The following is a 16,100-nucleotide window of genomic DNA, read 5'->3' as shown; positions in this document are numbered from 1 at the left end:
ATCATACTAAACCTATGCACCCCAGGATATAAAATAACTCATTGGACCAGGAAGGAAAAGAGAGGTGCAGGAATAGCGCTCATATACCGATACCATTTCACCCTCGAAACCACAGGCGAATCCATAACAACCCAACTCAAAATAGCCTCAATCAGAATCCAACATAAAACTCTGCTCGACCATCTAAACTGTGTCCTGTTCTACAGACCACCATGCAACTAGAAGGAAGGCCAGCCAAACTTTATAGACTTCATCACACACACTTGCGTCTCTAACTTCAATACATTAATATTAGGAGATATCAACCTGCATCTAGAAGACCCAAACTCTACCAACGCTCGCAACTGCAAGGATTTCCTTCACTTATGTGAACTTAAATGGCCGCAAATGCAAACAACCCATGTGAAAGGACACACACTCGACCTTTTCTCACACAAACTGTCCTCAGACCAAAACCTAATAATAACAGAAGCTAAATGGACAGAAACACCATGGACTGACCACTACAAACTAAATCTAGCCCTGAAATGGCGAAAGAAGGGTTCCATCCACAAACAAGAACTTACAACCTATACCACAAGAGTTCAAAAAGATGTGGAAACATTTTGGAAACAGATATACAATAATGAGTGGACAACACAAACTGACTCCACACACTACCTCTCGGAATGGGACAAAAGATGTAGACGAACACTAGACGAAATAGCACCCTTACAAACAAGAACCTCACGAACACACAATTCGATACCATGGTTCAATGAGGAACTGAAACAATTAAAAAACACAATCAAGGAAATTGGAACGCGCATGGAAAAAAATAAAAGATGATTACACACTCAACACATGGAAACTATTACAAAGAAAATACAAATATGCAATAAAACAGGCCAAAAGATCATATTACAAAACCAAAATAGGGCCGGAATACAAAGACACGAAAATACTATATCATCTTGTGAACAAATTACTAGACATAAAACAGGTCACTGCAACCAACACTGACACCCCATCTGCAGACAATCTTGCTAAATACTTTAACGAAAAAATTACAATCTACACAAAATTCTGCCTCAAAACAATATGGACATCGAAACCTTCATCAATGAACTGGACCCACCCCCTGGTGAATATCCAGTGGACCGCATATGGACAAAATTCACTCTTCCCACCACCGACACAGTCACCCAAGCAATCAGGAGATACTCCAACAGCCACTGTCAACTGGATACCTGTCCCGGCTACCTAGTAAAATCTCCCCACCAGCGTTTCATTACAGACCTCACATCCCATTTAACTTCATGCTTCAACAAGGAACCTTCCCTAAAGAAAAGGGCAACATACTCACCCCAATACCAAAAGACATCAAGAAAAAAAATCAAATGACATCACCAATTATCACCCAGTAGCATCCATCCCATTGGTAGTCACACTAATGGAAGGCTTGGTAACCAAACAAATTAATAACTACTTAGACAAATTCACAATACTACACGAATCACAATCAGGATTCCGTCCCTTACACACAACCGAAACAGTACTACTTACCCTCTTAACTAAATTCAAGCAGGAAATGGCAATAGGTAAACGCATACTCCTACTACAATTTGACATGTCCAGTGCATTCGACATGGTCAATCACAACATACTACTAAGACTCCTTGACTACTTTGGAATCAGAGGAAACAAACTCAAATGGATCAAAGGCTTCCAAACTACAAGAACCTACCAAGTGAAAGATAGTACAAACATATCACCTTGGCAACCAGCCTGCGGAGTACCGCAAGGATCCCCACTATCACCGATCCTTTTCAATCTCATGATGACCCCACTAGCCAAATCCTTAGCCAACCAAAGCCTCAACCCATTTATATATGCAGACGTCACTATATATATCCCCTGCAAACATGACCTGGCAGAAATCTCCAATAAAATCAAGCTCAGTTTGAACATCATGGGCAAACGCATCCCAACTAAAACTCAACACAGAAAAAACACAATGTCTAACAATCTCATCACAATATAACACATACAAACCCACAAACATTAACATCTCAGGCCACACCCTTCCTAATGCAGATAATCTGAAAATCCTCGGAGTAATAATCGACCGGAATCTCTCACAAGAGAATCAAGCGAATTCCACCATAAAGAAAATGTTCCACTCAATGTGGAAACTCAAGCGTGTGAAACCATTCTTCCCGAGGGAAATATTTCAAAACTTGATACAAACAATGGTACTGAGCCATGCAGACTACTGCAACGGAATCTACGCGGGCTGTAAAGAACAAATCAAAGAAACTCCAGACCGCTCAAAACACTACAGCCAGGCTTATATTTGGAAAATCGCGTTTTGAAAGTGCCAAACCCCTCCGAGAAAAACTTCACTGGCTCTCAATCAAAGAACGTATTGCTTTCAAAATCTGCTCCATGACCCATAAAATCATCTATGGCAAAGCCCCAGAAAAACAACAAGTTGAGCTCGAACATATCTTAACCTCCACTACCCAAACAACAAAGGACTCAAATACAAAACAACATATGCATCCAGCTTCTCTTATTTAAGCACACAACTATGGAACACACTATCAAAAACAGTAAAAAAAAAAAAAATCATATGACTACCTAAAGTTCCGGAAAAAACTAAAAACGAACCTGTTCCAAAAGGCATACCCCACCAACCCAACATAAGAACCAGAAAGCCTGCAACACAACACCACCAAAAATTTTAATGGACTCACCCCTATCTTCCTCCACACTTAATGTTTCCCAATGCATTTACCGAATGTGAATCATACCCTACCACAATCACAACTTGTACTTGAGCACACTATGTATTTGTTCAGACCGGAACTAGCGACCGCCGCTACGGCACTATGTAAAAAATAGCTAATGTATAGGTTATTGCACACTAATAGGCAAAATACTGTAGCCTGTTGGTACATGTTAAGGGCTTAATGCCGTGAAGAAATAGGGCCCCTACGTTTCTTAGTTCTAAAGTTGACGAGTCTTCATCACTCTCACTGCAGTACCAAATGTGTCTATTTCCTATTTTTACAACTTATGAGGATCAATCTACTATAATGTTTGCCATCATTTTCTCTGCTTTGTACTTGTTTTAGATTTTCTTCTTATGCTTTTTGTATTGTAACCCTTTTTATTGGGGACTAGTCAGAATAGACATTGAGGGACTGATGCTCAGAAGCAAACGTGGGCGCTAGAGGCCATTAGTGCTGGACTAGTGCCTGCGTTGCAGGCACACCATGCTCTGAAGCCCCTACAGTGGGGAGTAACGAGCTCGTCCCAGATCGGCGCAAGTAGCATGCTAACGTAGGCGAAAGCATGCAAACAGGGTCACTCCTTATTCCCCCCCCTCCGATGATCAGACAACTTCTATGCCAGTTTCGAGCTGGCGTTAGGGTGTCTGGAGAGGCACTTGAATTTCGGATGTTCTGGTTCAGTGTCATTTTGCCTCCTGTCCTTTTGGTGCTGTCCGTATCCCTGGACCCCAAAGTCATCTCTGCTCCTTCCTACACATCACCTGTGGCTTTGCAATGTGCTCTTGCAAGCAGTGGAGTCTCGTTGGGGGGGGGGGGGGGCGCCCAGAGGGAGAGAGGGAAGAAAGAGATTTCTCTCCTTTTGGGGGGGGGGGGGGGGGGGAGTGAGGGAGGTTGGCTCTTCCTGCGTCATTGTTGTTGCTGTTAAATTATAAACTGCCATGCACTGGGGCCCCGATGATCAAAGGTAAATGCGGGCGCTAAAGGCCACTAGCGCTGGACTAGCACCTGCATTAACCAGCACAGGATGATTGGAGAAGTCTGGCATGAGCGCACCAGGAAATACCACAGAGCTCATTAAAATTATATTTAAATGAGCTCTGCGGTATTCCATGAGTATGATCATTATATTCCTTGTCCTCCTGTTTCTGATCACACTACTCCTTTCTTTGATATCATATTTGTCACTTTATTCCACACCAACAATGGATTATGAAGCAGCGGAGGGGTTCTGCGCGTCATAGCTAGCAGTTGTGACTTAAGCAACCACGCGATAAGCCAAGGGGGCATGGGATCCATACATGTCTGCTCCAGAACCACCCATGGCTTCTGAGAATGGCTAGACCACTCAGTCAACATGCGAAGGTTGGCACCCTGATAGTAGAGTAAAAAATTTGGAACTCCCATGCCTCCCTGCAATCTGGTCTAATACAACATAGCACATCACACTCTTGGGGGATGTTTTTTTCCAGATATATGACAATGTCTTGAGATGTAAACTGACAAAGAAATTCTTAGGCAATGGAAGCAGTAATGCCATGAATAGGTACAAGAGCTTAGGCAAAACCATCATTTTCAGCGCAGAAATCCTGCCCATCCAAGACAGCCCAATTCTCTCCCATCTATCCAAATCCTCAAACAACTCTTTCAGCTTAGATGGATAATTAGCTGAATATAAATCTGTAAGCTTTTTGGTGATATTGCTACTCAGATAATAAATAAAATGAGAAGCCCAGCAAAAGTGGGAAGCGTGCTCATAATACCACCTCCAGGCTGAAGTCTACTGTTATATTAAAATCTCTGATTTACTCATAGTCACTTTAATACCTGAAACATAACCACAGTGATGTAATTCCCGAATAGTCTTCTCCAATGACACAAGGAAGTCCGTCAGGGTCAGCAAATATCATCTGAGAAAAGCAGGATCTTACAATCTGTCTGACCCCGATGGAGACCCCTGATACCCTGTTGGCCCTGGAGTAAGAGCAAAAAGCAGAGGGCACATTCTTGCTGTGTGCCATGATGTAAGGTGAAAATCTCCGAATAGCTATCATCAACTTTAATGCAGGCCTGTGGTTGTGCATAGATTAAACGAATCCAGTGGTGGTAGAAGCCTAAGAATCCCATTTTCTCTAAGACTAAAGGCATAAATGGCCACTGTACACAGTCAAATGCCTTCACCGTGTCCAGCAAGAGAAGGAGCATTGGTACTGCCTCTGTGTGCGCAAAATGTACCAGATGCAAAGTCTTTCTAATATTATCAAAAGCATGCCTTCCCCTGATAAACTCAGCCTGGTCCCCATGAATAAGAGATGGTAATACTTGCTGTAAACCAGCTGCAAAGATTTTTGTGAAGATCTTATAGTCTGTGTTGAGTAGAGAAATAGGCCTATAAGAGCTGCACAAATGTGACTCTTTTCCAGGCTTCAGCAGAAGAGTGACTGTCGCAAGGCGTCATGTTGAGGGCAATTCTCTTCCATGGTATTAAACACTCTCACTAATAATGTAGTTAAAATGTTCTAAAACATTGTAGGGGTGAACAAACATGTGGATAAAGGGGAGCTGGTTGATATTGTGTATCTGGATTTTCAGAAGGCGTTTGACAAAGTACCTCATGAAAGACTCCAGAGGAAATTGGAGAGTCATGGGATAGGAGGTAGTGTTCTATTGTGGATTAAAAACTGGTTAAAAGATAGAAAACAGAGAGTAGGGTTAAATGGTCAGTATTCTCAATGGAGAAGGGTAGTTAGTGGGGTTCCCCAGGGGTCTGTGCTGGGACCGCTGCTTTTTAACATATTTATAAATGACCTAGAGATGGGAGTAACTAATGAGGTAATTAAATTTGCTGATGACACAAAGTTATTCAAAGTCATTAAATTGTGGGAGGACTATGAAAAATTACAAAAGGACCTTACGAGACTGGGAGACTAGGCATCTAAATGGCAGATGACGTTTAATGTGAGCAAGTGCAAAGTGATGCATGTGGGAAAGAGGAAACCGAATTATAGCTACGTCATGCAAGGTTCCACGTTAGGAGTCACGGACCAAGAAAGGGATCTAGGTGTTGGTGATGATACGTTGAAACCTTCTGCTTAGTGTGCTGCTGCGGCTAAGAAAGCAAATAGAATGTTAGGTATTATTAGGAAAGGAATGGAAAACAAAAATGAGGATGTATATAATGCCTTTGTACAGCTCCATGGTGCGACTGCACCTCGAATACTGTGTTCAATTCTGGTCGCCGCATCTCAAAAAAAGATATAGTGGAATTAGAAAAGGTGCAGAGAAGGGCCACGAAAATGATAAAGGGGATGGGACGACTTCCCTATGAGGAAAGGCTAAAGCGGCTAGGGCTCTTCAGCTTGGAGAAAAGGCGACTGAGGGGAGATATGATAGAGGTCTACAAAATAATGAGTGGAGTTGAACGGGTAGATGTGAAGCGTCTGTTTACGCTTTCCAAAAATACTAGGACATGGGGGCATGCGATGATGCTTCAATTTAAAACAAATCGGAGAAAATGTTTCTTCACTCAACGTGTAATGAAACTCTGGAATTCGTTGCCAGAAAATCTGGTAAAGGCGATTAGCTTAGCGGAGATTTAAAAAGGTTTGGATGGCTTCCTAAAGGAAAAGTCCATAGACCGTTATTAAATGGACTTGGGGAAAATCCACTATTTCTGGGATAAGCAGTATAAAATGTTTTGTACATTTTGGGGATCTTGCCGGGATTTGTGACCTGGATTGGCCACTGTTGGAAACAGGATGCTGGGCTTGATGCATCTTTGGTCTTTCCCAGTATGGCAATACTTATGTACTTATATGTACTTATGTACTAATTTGTTAGTAAAGCCATCCAGCACAGGTGCCTTGCCATTGGGTAAGTCCCGAATTTCCCAATTTACCTCTTCTAAGCCTATGGATTTAGAAAGGGCCTCCATATCAGTGCCCGATATTATGGGCAATAGTATCCCTGCCAGGTATGCCTGAATATCAACAGTCTCAGGAAAAGTAACAGGAGTATATAAATAGAAACACAGAAACAGGACAGCAGATAAAGGCCAAATGGCCCATCCAGTCTGCCCATCCTAACTTCTGAATGTCTACTGTGGAAGTATGGAACAGCCCTTGTTCATCAGAGATGCAAGATACATAGTTTTGGGCTGTTTATTTTTTCAATTTAAAAGCCAAGAGGTGACTAGATCTATTACCAAATTCAAAATGCTACTGTCACACCCATTGCAGCTACTCTGCAATATCAGCTAACTGTAGCTCATGAAGCTCCAGAAGCAGCTGGTGTGCCTGTGCCTCCAAATGAGCCAAGCCCCCTCCCCTCTATCTGTTCCAATTGGGACCGTATAGAGCTCTCATTAGCCATTTCAGTTTTATGTTCGTGCACATTTAATGCAATTAACTTCCCCATACAGTTGCCTTGAGGTCCTCCCACAATATAATGGAAGATACTTCCCCAGAATCATTAAACTGAATGTAATCCCACAGGTGTAGCTCCAACTGAGTAAGATGCTCAATGGGTGACAATAAAGCATGGTTAAATCTCCAATAAAAAGTCTCCTGTGCGCGCTTCACCACTCCTAAACAAAGGACCACTGGAGCACGATCAGCCCAAGTATGGGAAGCAATATAATGGGAGTGCATTTGTGCAGATATGGATGGGTCCCCCAGCCAGTAATCAATGCGGGAGCAACTATTATGGGTCTGAGAAAAGTAGTTGTAGTCCCGCTCCAACAGATTGGCACAATGCCAGAGATCCAGCAAGTTCCATCGGGAAATAAAATGAGTTAGAAGAGCCCAATCCCTGTGAGCGTACTGAAATCATTGAGGCTGAATTGTCTAATGCAGCATTTAATATTAAGTTAAAATTCCCCCCCCCCCCCAAATAATTCATATTGGGTGCATAAACGTTGACTATTGTGTATAAGGTAGCATCTAACAATAAGACTACCAAAAGATTCTGCCCCCCCCCCCCCCCCAATCTTGGACCACCCGCTTTACCTGCCAGGCTTTGGTAGCAGACAAGGCCACCAGAACCTCCTTAGTCTTATTCTGAAGATGATTGGAAGCAAAATATATCATAGGACAGTGTTTCCCAAGTCTGGTCCTGGAGTACCCCTTGCCAGTCAGGTTTACAGGATATCCACAATGAAAATGCATGAAAGAGATTTGCATATAATTGAGGTAGTGCATGTAAATCAAGTTCACGCATATTCATTGTGGGTATCCTGAAAACCTGACTGGCAAGGGGTACTCCAGCACTGGACTTAGGAAACAATGTCATAGGGTACTTGGCATGTGTGCAGAGTCGTTCAGGGTCAGGCTTCAAATGCGTTTCCTGTACCAAAGCGGTATCTGCCTTCAAGCACACCAGTTCCCGAAACAAAAGCTGTCATTTCATGGGAGACTTTAATCCCCGTACATTAAAAGTCACTAAAGTACAGTTACCCATTGATATAACGTATCAAGAACTATAAAAGCAAAAACAAACTCCAAATGCCTACTCAGCTCAATATACTTCCCTGCCCAATCGCTATCACTACTCCCCCTCTACCCTAACCCCACTCCCCTCCATGAAGATAGCAAGCTCCTCCATAAAAGAGCAAATTGCTATTAAAAGGAAGCGTCCCTCAGAAGCAAACCCATAATGCTCAAATATACCAAAGTACTCCTAGGACAATCTGGTGTCAACTAGAAAATGTCCATACAGGAACCACATATAGAAAACAGGTAAATGAACAGAAAATTCCGTGCATCAGACTTAGCCGGTAGCCGTAGAACAAGAATCAGGCCCCATAAGCAGAAATCCCTTGCCAGAAGAACTATGCACTAACAGTCTTGTGCCACAGCCAGAGGCTAAAGTCCCCTGATCAGGTGAAGAAGGTATACGATTGCTGTCACTGTAGACGTTTGTGACCTTTTGTCATCTGTTGCCACTTAGGTTTATCCCTCTTGCCCAAGGGTGACACAGCAGGAAGAGGAGGTCTGGACAAAGTAGTTGTCTCCGGAAAAACCTCCTTGGCCTCAAAGATGGAACACACTTGATGAAACTTGCCATCTTTGTAGAATACCAAAGCAAAGAGCTGTTGCCATTTATACTTAATCCCTTGCTCCCGTAGGTGTGCGGTTAAGGGCCCGAGCTCAGATTGCCATTGAAGTATCATCATATCTAAGTCTTGACAGATCTCAACAGGGTAAGAATCTCACTGGAAATTTTCTGATTGCCTAGCAAGTCCATTCCTTCATTTTATAATCATAGAAGCAGGCTATGATGTCTTTAGGCTTGTTATTTCTAGCAGATTCAAAGGCTCTGTGCACTTTCAAGTTTTATAGAAATTGAGTCCACAGTGTATTTATCATCTGATAAGAGTGCTGCCACAATCTGTTGAACCATGTCTGCATAGGAGGGGTATCCGAAATACCCAGTAACTGCAAACTGCGATGGCGGCTTCGAGGTTCTCCAGCTTGTCGAAGATTTGTCAAGTTTTCACCTGGGTCCTTCGCAGATATTTATGAAGGGTGCCTATGGTTTCAGCATGCTCATCCAAGTGCAATTCTGCATCCTCAATCTGATGGCCTAGCTCGTTAATGTCATCGCAGAGGTCAGCCCCAAGAGTAGTAAGTTCCATGTGCACTGCTTTAATGTCCGCTTTTATCTCTTGGAGCCAGGAGCGTATTTCCCCCATTGGAGTCTGATCTAGCTCACCTCCAGGGTTCCCCAATGTGAACAGATCTGGGGGGGGGGGGGAGGGGAAGATGCAGGGAGAGGCTGCTCCACTGAGGAGGACCCCATAGTCGGGCTTTCCACGTGGCCCACCTCCAAAGTGCCACTGTAAGCAAACATTGCTAAATCCACAGATCGCTGCTTATGAGTAATTTCCATGAGTTGCCACCTAATAGAGGAATCCAATTATGCTAAAGTAAATTACTGAAGGCACCAGATTGTCCCTGATTTTGCCAATTATAGCTTGGGCTTGCATGCCATTGTGCCTGGTGACATCACTTCCTCCCTTTCATCCCACACCTTTTTGAATTCAGTCACTGTTTTTGTCTCTACCACCTCCCTCAGGAGAGAATTCCAGGTATCAAACACCCTCTCAGTGAAAAGAATTTCCTGACATTATTCCTAAATCTACCACCCTGCAACCTCAATTTATGTTCTCTAGTTTTACTATTTCCCCCTATTCTGGATAAGATTTGTTTCTATACCAATACCTTACAAGTATTTAAATGTCTGTATCATGTCTCTCCTGTCCCTTCTTTCCTCTAAGGTATACATACTCAGTTCTTCCAGTCTTTTCTCATGTGTCTTTTGGTGCAAGCCCATACTATTTTTGTTACCTTCCTCTGGACCACTTCAAGTCTTTTTACATCTTTAGCAAGATACGGCTTCCAAAACTGAACACAGCACTCCACAATTCTTCTGCTGGTCATGCCTCTCTCTATACAGACTAACATCCTTCTGGTGAGTAAATCCATGAAATTTCAGATAAAACAGAAGAGAATGCAGTTTCTGGTATCACATGGATTATATTAACATAGTGCATCTGTTTTTGTAATAACTGAGTGCCCATAGTATGGATCCTAAAGTAACTAACTGGGGTTAAAATGCTGGTTGAGTGGGAAGCGACAAAGTAGAGTGAAAAAATGGCATTCACTCTAAGAAAACTGGAATTACTAGTGGTGTGTCACAGAGATTAGCTTTCAACAATGTTCCTTACAAACATGTTGAAAGGAACCAAATTGAAGGCAATCTTAGAGGATGTGGAAAGCATGAGTATAGGGATTTACCCCTTAATTCTATATTTTGTGCTCAAAACGGGACATGCACCCAATTTGCACATGCACTTTAATTGAATGAGTCAATTAGTACCCATAATTGGGTGCTACCAATTACTGATGCTAATTGGCAACAATTAGAATTTACACGCACATATTTGTAGTCAGTTTTCTATAAAGATGTGCATGTAGATTTTACACATGGATCAAAAAGGAGGTGTGGCCATGGGTCAGGGGTGTTCCTAGAATTTGCAAACAGTGTTATAGAACAAGGCAGATCCACACCTAATTTAGGCGCAAGGATTTACATCAGGTTACAGTCGGAGTAAATCCTTGCACCTAAAATTGGGTGTGGATCTCGGCACTAAGTGCTAAACAGTGCCCAACTTTGAGCATCATTTATAGCTTTAGCATTCTTTTTTTTTTTTTGGTGCCCAAATTTGGGCACCATTTATAGAATGTAGTCCTTAGTGGATACTGATGAATTCTGTAGTTCCAAATTGTAACACATTTCAAAAGGACAAAACTGAATTACCACACATTCACTCTCAAGCTTCCGAGCCTGGGTCTTGATAGAGTAACAAACACAAACACAATTTTTCAGCTGTGCAAGTACCAATGCAAATGATAATGCATTTTCGGAAATACACTATGGTGTAACGCATATTATAACCAAATGTTGGTGACACTGGAGATTTATAGACTTTGGGAGGAATAAGATCAAAGTTTTTAAAAACTGGGCAACTAAGTCCTAAAAATGTATATACATTTCTCATTTTTACAGCCTGAATGAAAAACAAGAAGGAAGATTATTTTGATTACAAAAAATAAAAGCTATTAGATATTTTCATGACTACCATGGTTTACCTTTAACTATTAGAAGATTAACAACTTACTATACTTTTAGAAGAATATTGAAAACACTGCTGTTTAGTGAGATGGATTACGGTCAATGACATTATAAGATCTCATTTGATAAGATTTACAGTTTTCATTGACTGGATGAATTAATACTTTTATTCATTTAGAATCTGTTTGGAAAGTTAGAATATAAAACTATGTATAGTATAGTAAGTACTAGATAAAAAAAGAAAGTCACTCAACATTTTCAAAAGTGAAATAAAAACTTTCTTCCAATAAATTTTAACTTGCAGTTTATTTGATTTTATGAACTCAATGAAAACACGAGTATTTGATATGTTACATTTGCAAAGATACAGACAATTTTCCTTAAAGTTATAAAAACAGAGAAGAATGATAGGGTATTATCTATAACAAACAAGGCTATGAGAGAATAACCCAGAGGGATCCAAGAAGCAAATAAGGTAACCAAATTGAAATTATGTTCAGCTATTCTTTTTCTTCTAGCAAGCTAATAATTTCCAGAAGGATTTTTGATTCACTCCTACACAAAGCTTTGAAAATATATGACCAAAGATTATTTGCAGCTTTGGACAAATAAGGAAGCCAAGATTCCCATACATCTTGGAAATATCCAACAAACATTTGTGGGATTTTGGCCTACCTCCCCACTTACCAGTGCCCAATACATTATCCGCATCATTACCATACGTATGGGCCTCATTATCCCTTTTGGAACACACAAAAATCGCTCTTATGACATCAGCAACATCCAGGATAGGGCAAAGTGGCAGGGGCAAGACAACAGTGCAAACTAAGGGCATAAACTTAAAAAAAGTGCATGCCCATACTTTGATAACCTCTCTGGCACATCTAAATATGCTCTAAAATTCTTACAGTGCCTCTGCTCAATATGAAACAATGGGGTAGTAAATGTAAAAAGTATGTTATAATTTGAAAAATCAATCTAATAATTATAATTTTAAAGTGATCAAAAATCATTTAAAAAAGGAATTCATATTTTAACAAAAATTTATCACAAGAGAAGCTGATGAGGAAATCCAATTGCATTTCAGCAGCCGCTGTTACATAGAAAAACTAGAATTCTACAAGGAATACAGAACACAAGTTGAGATTCAATATTAGAACAAAAAGAATGGTGAGGAGAGAAAATAAAATCAAAGGAACGTATGAAGTAATCAAAAGAAAACAAAAAGAGCTTATTGCTAAACATTCACTATATCAGTAGGAAGAACTGCTTTTTCAATCAAGAAAACTTCAGTTGTTGAGTGAAAAACAAAAAAAAACATAATTAACCATGTCATATTTTATAAGATATTTACAAGGTAGCAAAGAAAAATAATGTACCAGTTCCTCATGCTTCCTATCTTAAGAACAAACTTTTTCTACTTAGCTGCATCTGGATAAATTCAGACCATCTGCCCCATAAACTAAGCTAAGGTCTGACTATTTACATGGCCTTTCCATGATTTTAATGGAGAAAGGTGAGTTTTGGTTTTATGGAAAAATTATGTCTTAACTGATAATTTTCTTTCCTTTAGCCTAAACAGATGAATCTAGGAACTGGTGGGTTATGTCAGTCTACCAGCAAGTGGAGACAAAGATAAACAGACTGAAGGCAGTGATACCAGATGGCCAGTGCCTGCATCACTTAGTATATGTCATTCGCAAGCAGTGGAAAATAATTGGAAACCAGAACGAAGCAACCAAAGCTCAGAAAACATCCTCACAACAAAAAACTAGAACCCAATCAAAGTGAACTGTATGTAGAGTGCACCCTTTCTCTGTCTGAATCTGCGTTGGAGAAAGAAGCAAAGCAAAGGCATTGAGGTCATGTGAAAGAAAAAGAATGTGCCGGTTAACAGGGAGGGAATCCTAGATTCATCTGTTTCAGCTAAAGGAAAGAAAATTATCAGGTAAGACATAATACCTGTTACGTCTGGGGAAGTGAGCCCTTGTGCCCTGGCTGAGCACGGCGAAGATGGAGCAGCACCGCACTCGGTCAGGCAGCCAGACAACCCCTAGCTTCACCTGGGAAGCGACCGCCGTTCCCCGAGAGTTGAGCCCCCAGGTGCAGGCGGCCACCAGGACTTCCGGAACCGGCGGGGTGTATGGCCACCAGACAGGTGGGGAAGCTGACACAGTCCAGGGACCAGGGAGGCAGCACACAGCAGAGTAGTCAGGAGTCAGTCCAAAGTCTGGGCAGGCAGCAACATAGCAGAGTAGTCAGGAAACAGTCCAAGGTCTGGGCAGGCAGCAACACAGCAGAGTAGTCAGGAAACAATCCAAGGGTCAAAACACAGGATCAACAGATAACCAGCAGAAGAATACAGACGAGGACCGCGATCTCTACAGCAATAGAAGCCGAAGCATGGAAGGACTGGTGACAGGGCTTTAAATAGTATACAAATTAGGCTCAAACATGTGCAGCTGTTCCAAGATGGCTGCCCCCATCAGACGAGATGCTCTACGCCCAAATATGGGCTTCCTTCTGAAGCTGCCCAACTCCAAGATGGCCACCACAACCTGAGACGCCCATCTCCAAGATGGCCGCCCTATCCTGGAGATACTGTCACGGTTGTGCCCAGGTCCCTGGCTCGCAGTCACCTCGGTCCCCGGGGTTTAGACCTGGGGAATGCTGCGAAGTGATGGTTTACCGTTTCCCATGTTCCAGAAGATATGCTGGTCTGGTCCGGATCTTCCAGCTCTCCAGATTGTTTTGGGAGTTTTTTGGAACCAAGCAGCACCCCTACCTGGTGAACTCCCTTGTGACCTGCCTTTATTAACTACCTGGTAAGGTTCCTAGTTGCCTTGCAACAGTGTTCTTCAGAGGCGTTCCTTTGGTGTGAGTTGTTGCAGTGCCTTTGTGCTTTTCGTGTTGGTGACTTTTACTTTGCTTATTTTTTTGGACTATTCTTCTGCCTGCCACCTGTCCAGACCCGGATTGTTTATTGGACTGTTCTTCTGTCTGCCGCCTGCCCTGATCCGGCTTGTTTCTGGATTGTTCATTTGCCTGCTGTTTTTCCTGGAATCCAGCGTGTTTCTAGTGTTCCTGTTGTTTGTCAGCCTGAAGCCCAGAGCTCAACTCTTGGTGAAAGGTGGCCAAGTGTAGGTGAAGCCTTGCTCCAGTCCACTGTGTTCCAGTTCCGGTCTGCCTTATCTGGTGTTGGGGTGATTCTCCTGCTGCTGCCGCTCCTCGGCAGTGGCCCAAGGGCTAACAAACCTAGGTTCCTGCTGTGTATACGTGACAGATACCCACATCCAACATGGCCGCCGCATCCTCGAATGCCCACACCCTGCGCAAGCAGGCTGCACCTCTGGAGGAGTGTAACAGAGTGTAACAATACTTTCCTTAGAGCCTGCAGCAGATGAATCCAGGAATTAGTGGGATGCACCAAAGCATACCCTACGTAGGGCGGGAAGCCAACACCCCCCGTGCCAACACTTCCGCTTGAACCTCGCATCTTCCTGCACGGCCACACCCATCCTGTAATGGAAGCTCAAGTAGCCACCCGACAAATTTCCTCCAATGGAAGAACTGAAGTTTCCACCCAGGAAGTCGCCTGCACCTGCACGGAATGAGAACGCAATGCCTCAGGCAGAATCTGCTTGTGTAAAATGTACGCCAACACAATAGTCTCTTTAATCCAACAAGCAATGGTCACCTTGGAGGTGGCCTCGCTTGTGTACCCCAGAAAGTTGCACAAAAAGGTGATCCAAATGGTGAAAATTGTTTGACACCCGCAGATACCGGAACAGCACACTCCGCACATCTGAAAGGCGATGGGACTCGAACTCCGCTGGATAGTCCTCGTTCTGAAATGAGGGCAGAAATAAAGACTGATTGAGATGAAAAGCCGAAATGACTTTAGGCAAAAAGGAGGGAACAGTTCAAATAGAAAACCCCTCCTTCAGAGAACTGCAGAAAAGGGTCTCAACAAGACAAAGCCTGAATTTCCGAAATCCAGCGAGCCGACGCCATGGCCCCCCAAAACACCATCTTCAACGTAAGATCTTTCTCCAACGTCTTGTGCAAGTGCTCAAGCAGCAGCGCCTAAAGTGCCTGAAGCACCAGGTTTAACCACCAGGCAGACACAGCCAATGCAGCGGTGGACGAAGGTGGGGAGTCCCCCACAGAAAACTAACCACATCCGGGTGAGCTGCCAAAGAAGAACCAGCAACGTGTCCTCTATAACACGTGAGAGCAGCCACTTGAACCCAAAGAGAATTATAAGCCAACTCTTTCTGGAATCCATCCTGCTGGAAGGTCAATATGAGAGAAACCAACGCCTAAAAGGAAGACCCAGCATGCTGAACACACCATGCTGAAAAGGTCCTCCACATCCAAGCATAAGCCATGGAAGTAGACCACTTATGAGCCTGAAGCAACGTGGCTATAATCGCTTCCAAGTAACCTTTCATCTTCAAGCGGCCACTCTCAAGAGCCAGGCCGTAAGACCAAAGTGGGAGAGATCTTCCATTTGGATGGGCCCCCAATGAAGGAGATCTAGGGTCACTGGCAGATGCAACAGCGGGCCCTCGAACAGCCAAATCAGGTCTGCATACCATGGCCGTCTGGCCCAATCTTGTGCCACTAAGAGAACTGGTCCCTGGTGAAGACTTTTTCTGTATAGGACCCGTCCTATCAGGGGCCAAGGCA

General features: G+C 42.9%; 1 protein-coding gene across 1 annotated transcript in view; it reads right to left on the bottom strand.

The window, feature by feature from the left end:
* AP3B1 (adaptor related protein complex 3 subunit beta 1) overlaps positions 1 to 16,100 on the bottom strand; it is a 1,191,861-nt gene that overhangs the window by 160,819 nt on the left and 1,014,942 nt on the right. The window lies entirely within an intron of this gene.

This window comes from Microcaecilia unicolor, chromosome 2 (assembly GCF_901765095.1).
Source record: "Microcaecilia unicolor chromosome 2, aMicUni1.1, whole genome shotgun sequence".
NCBI classification, from domain to species: domain Eukaryota; kingdom Metazoa; phylum Chordata; class Amphibia; order Gymnophiona; family Siphonopidae; genus Microcaecilia; species Microcaecilia unicolor.
This window is presented reverse-complemented; position numbering and strand designations above follow the sequence as displayed.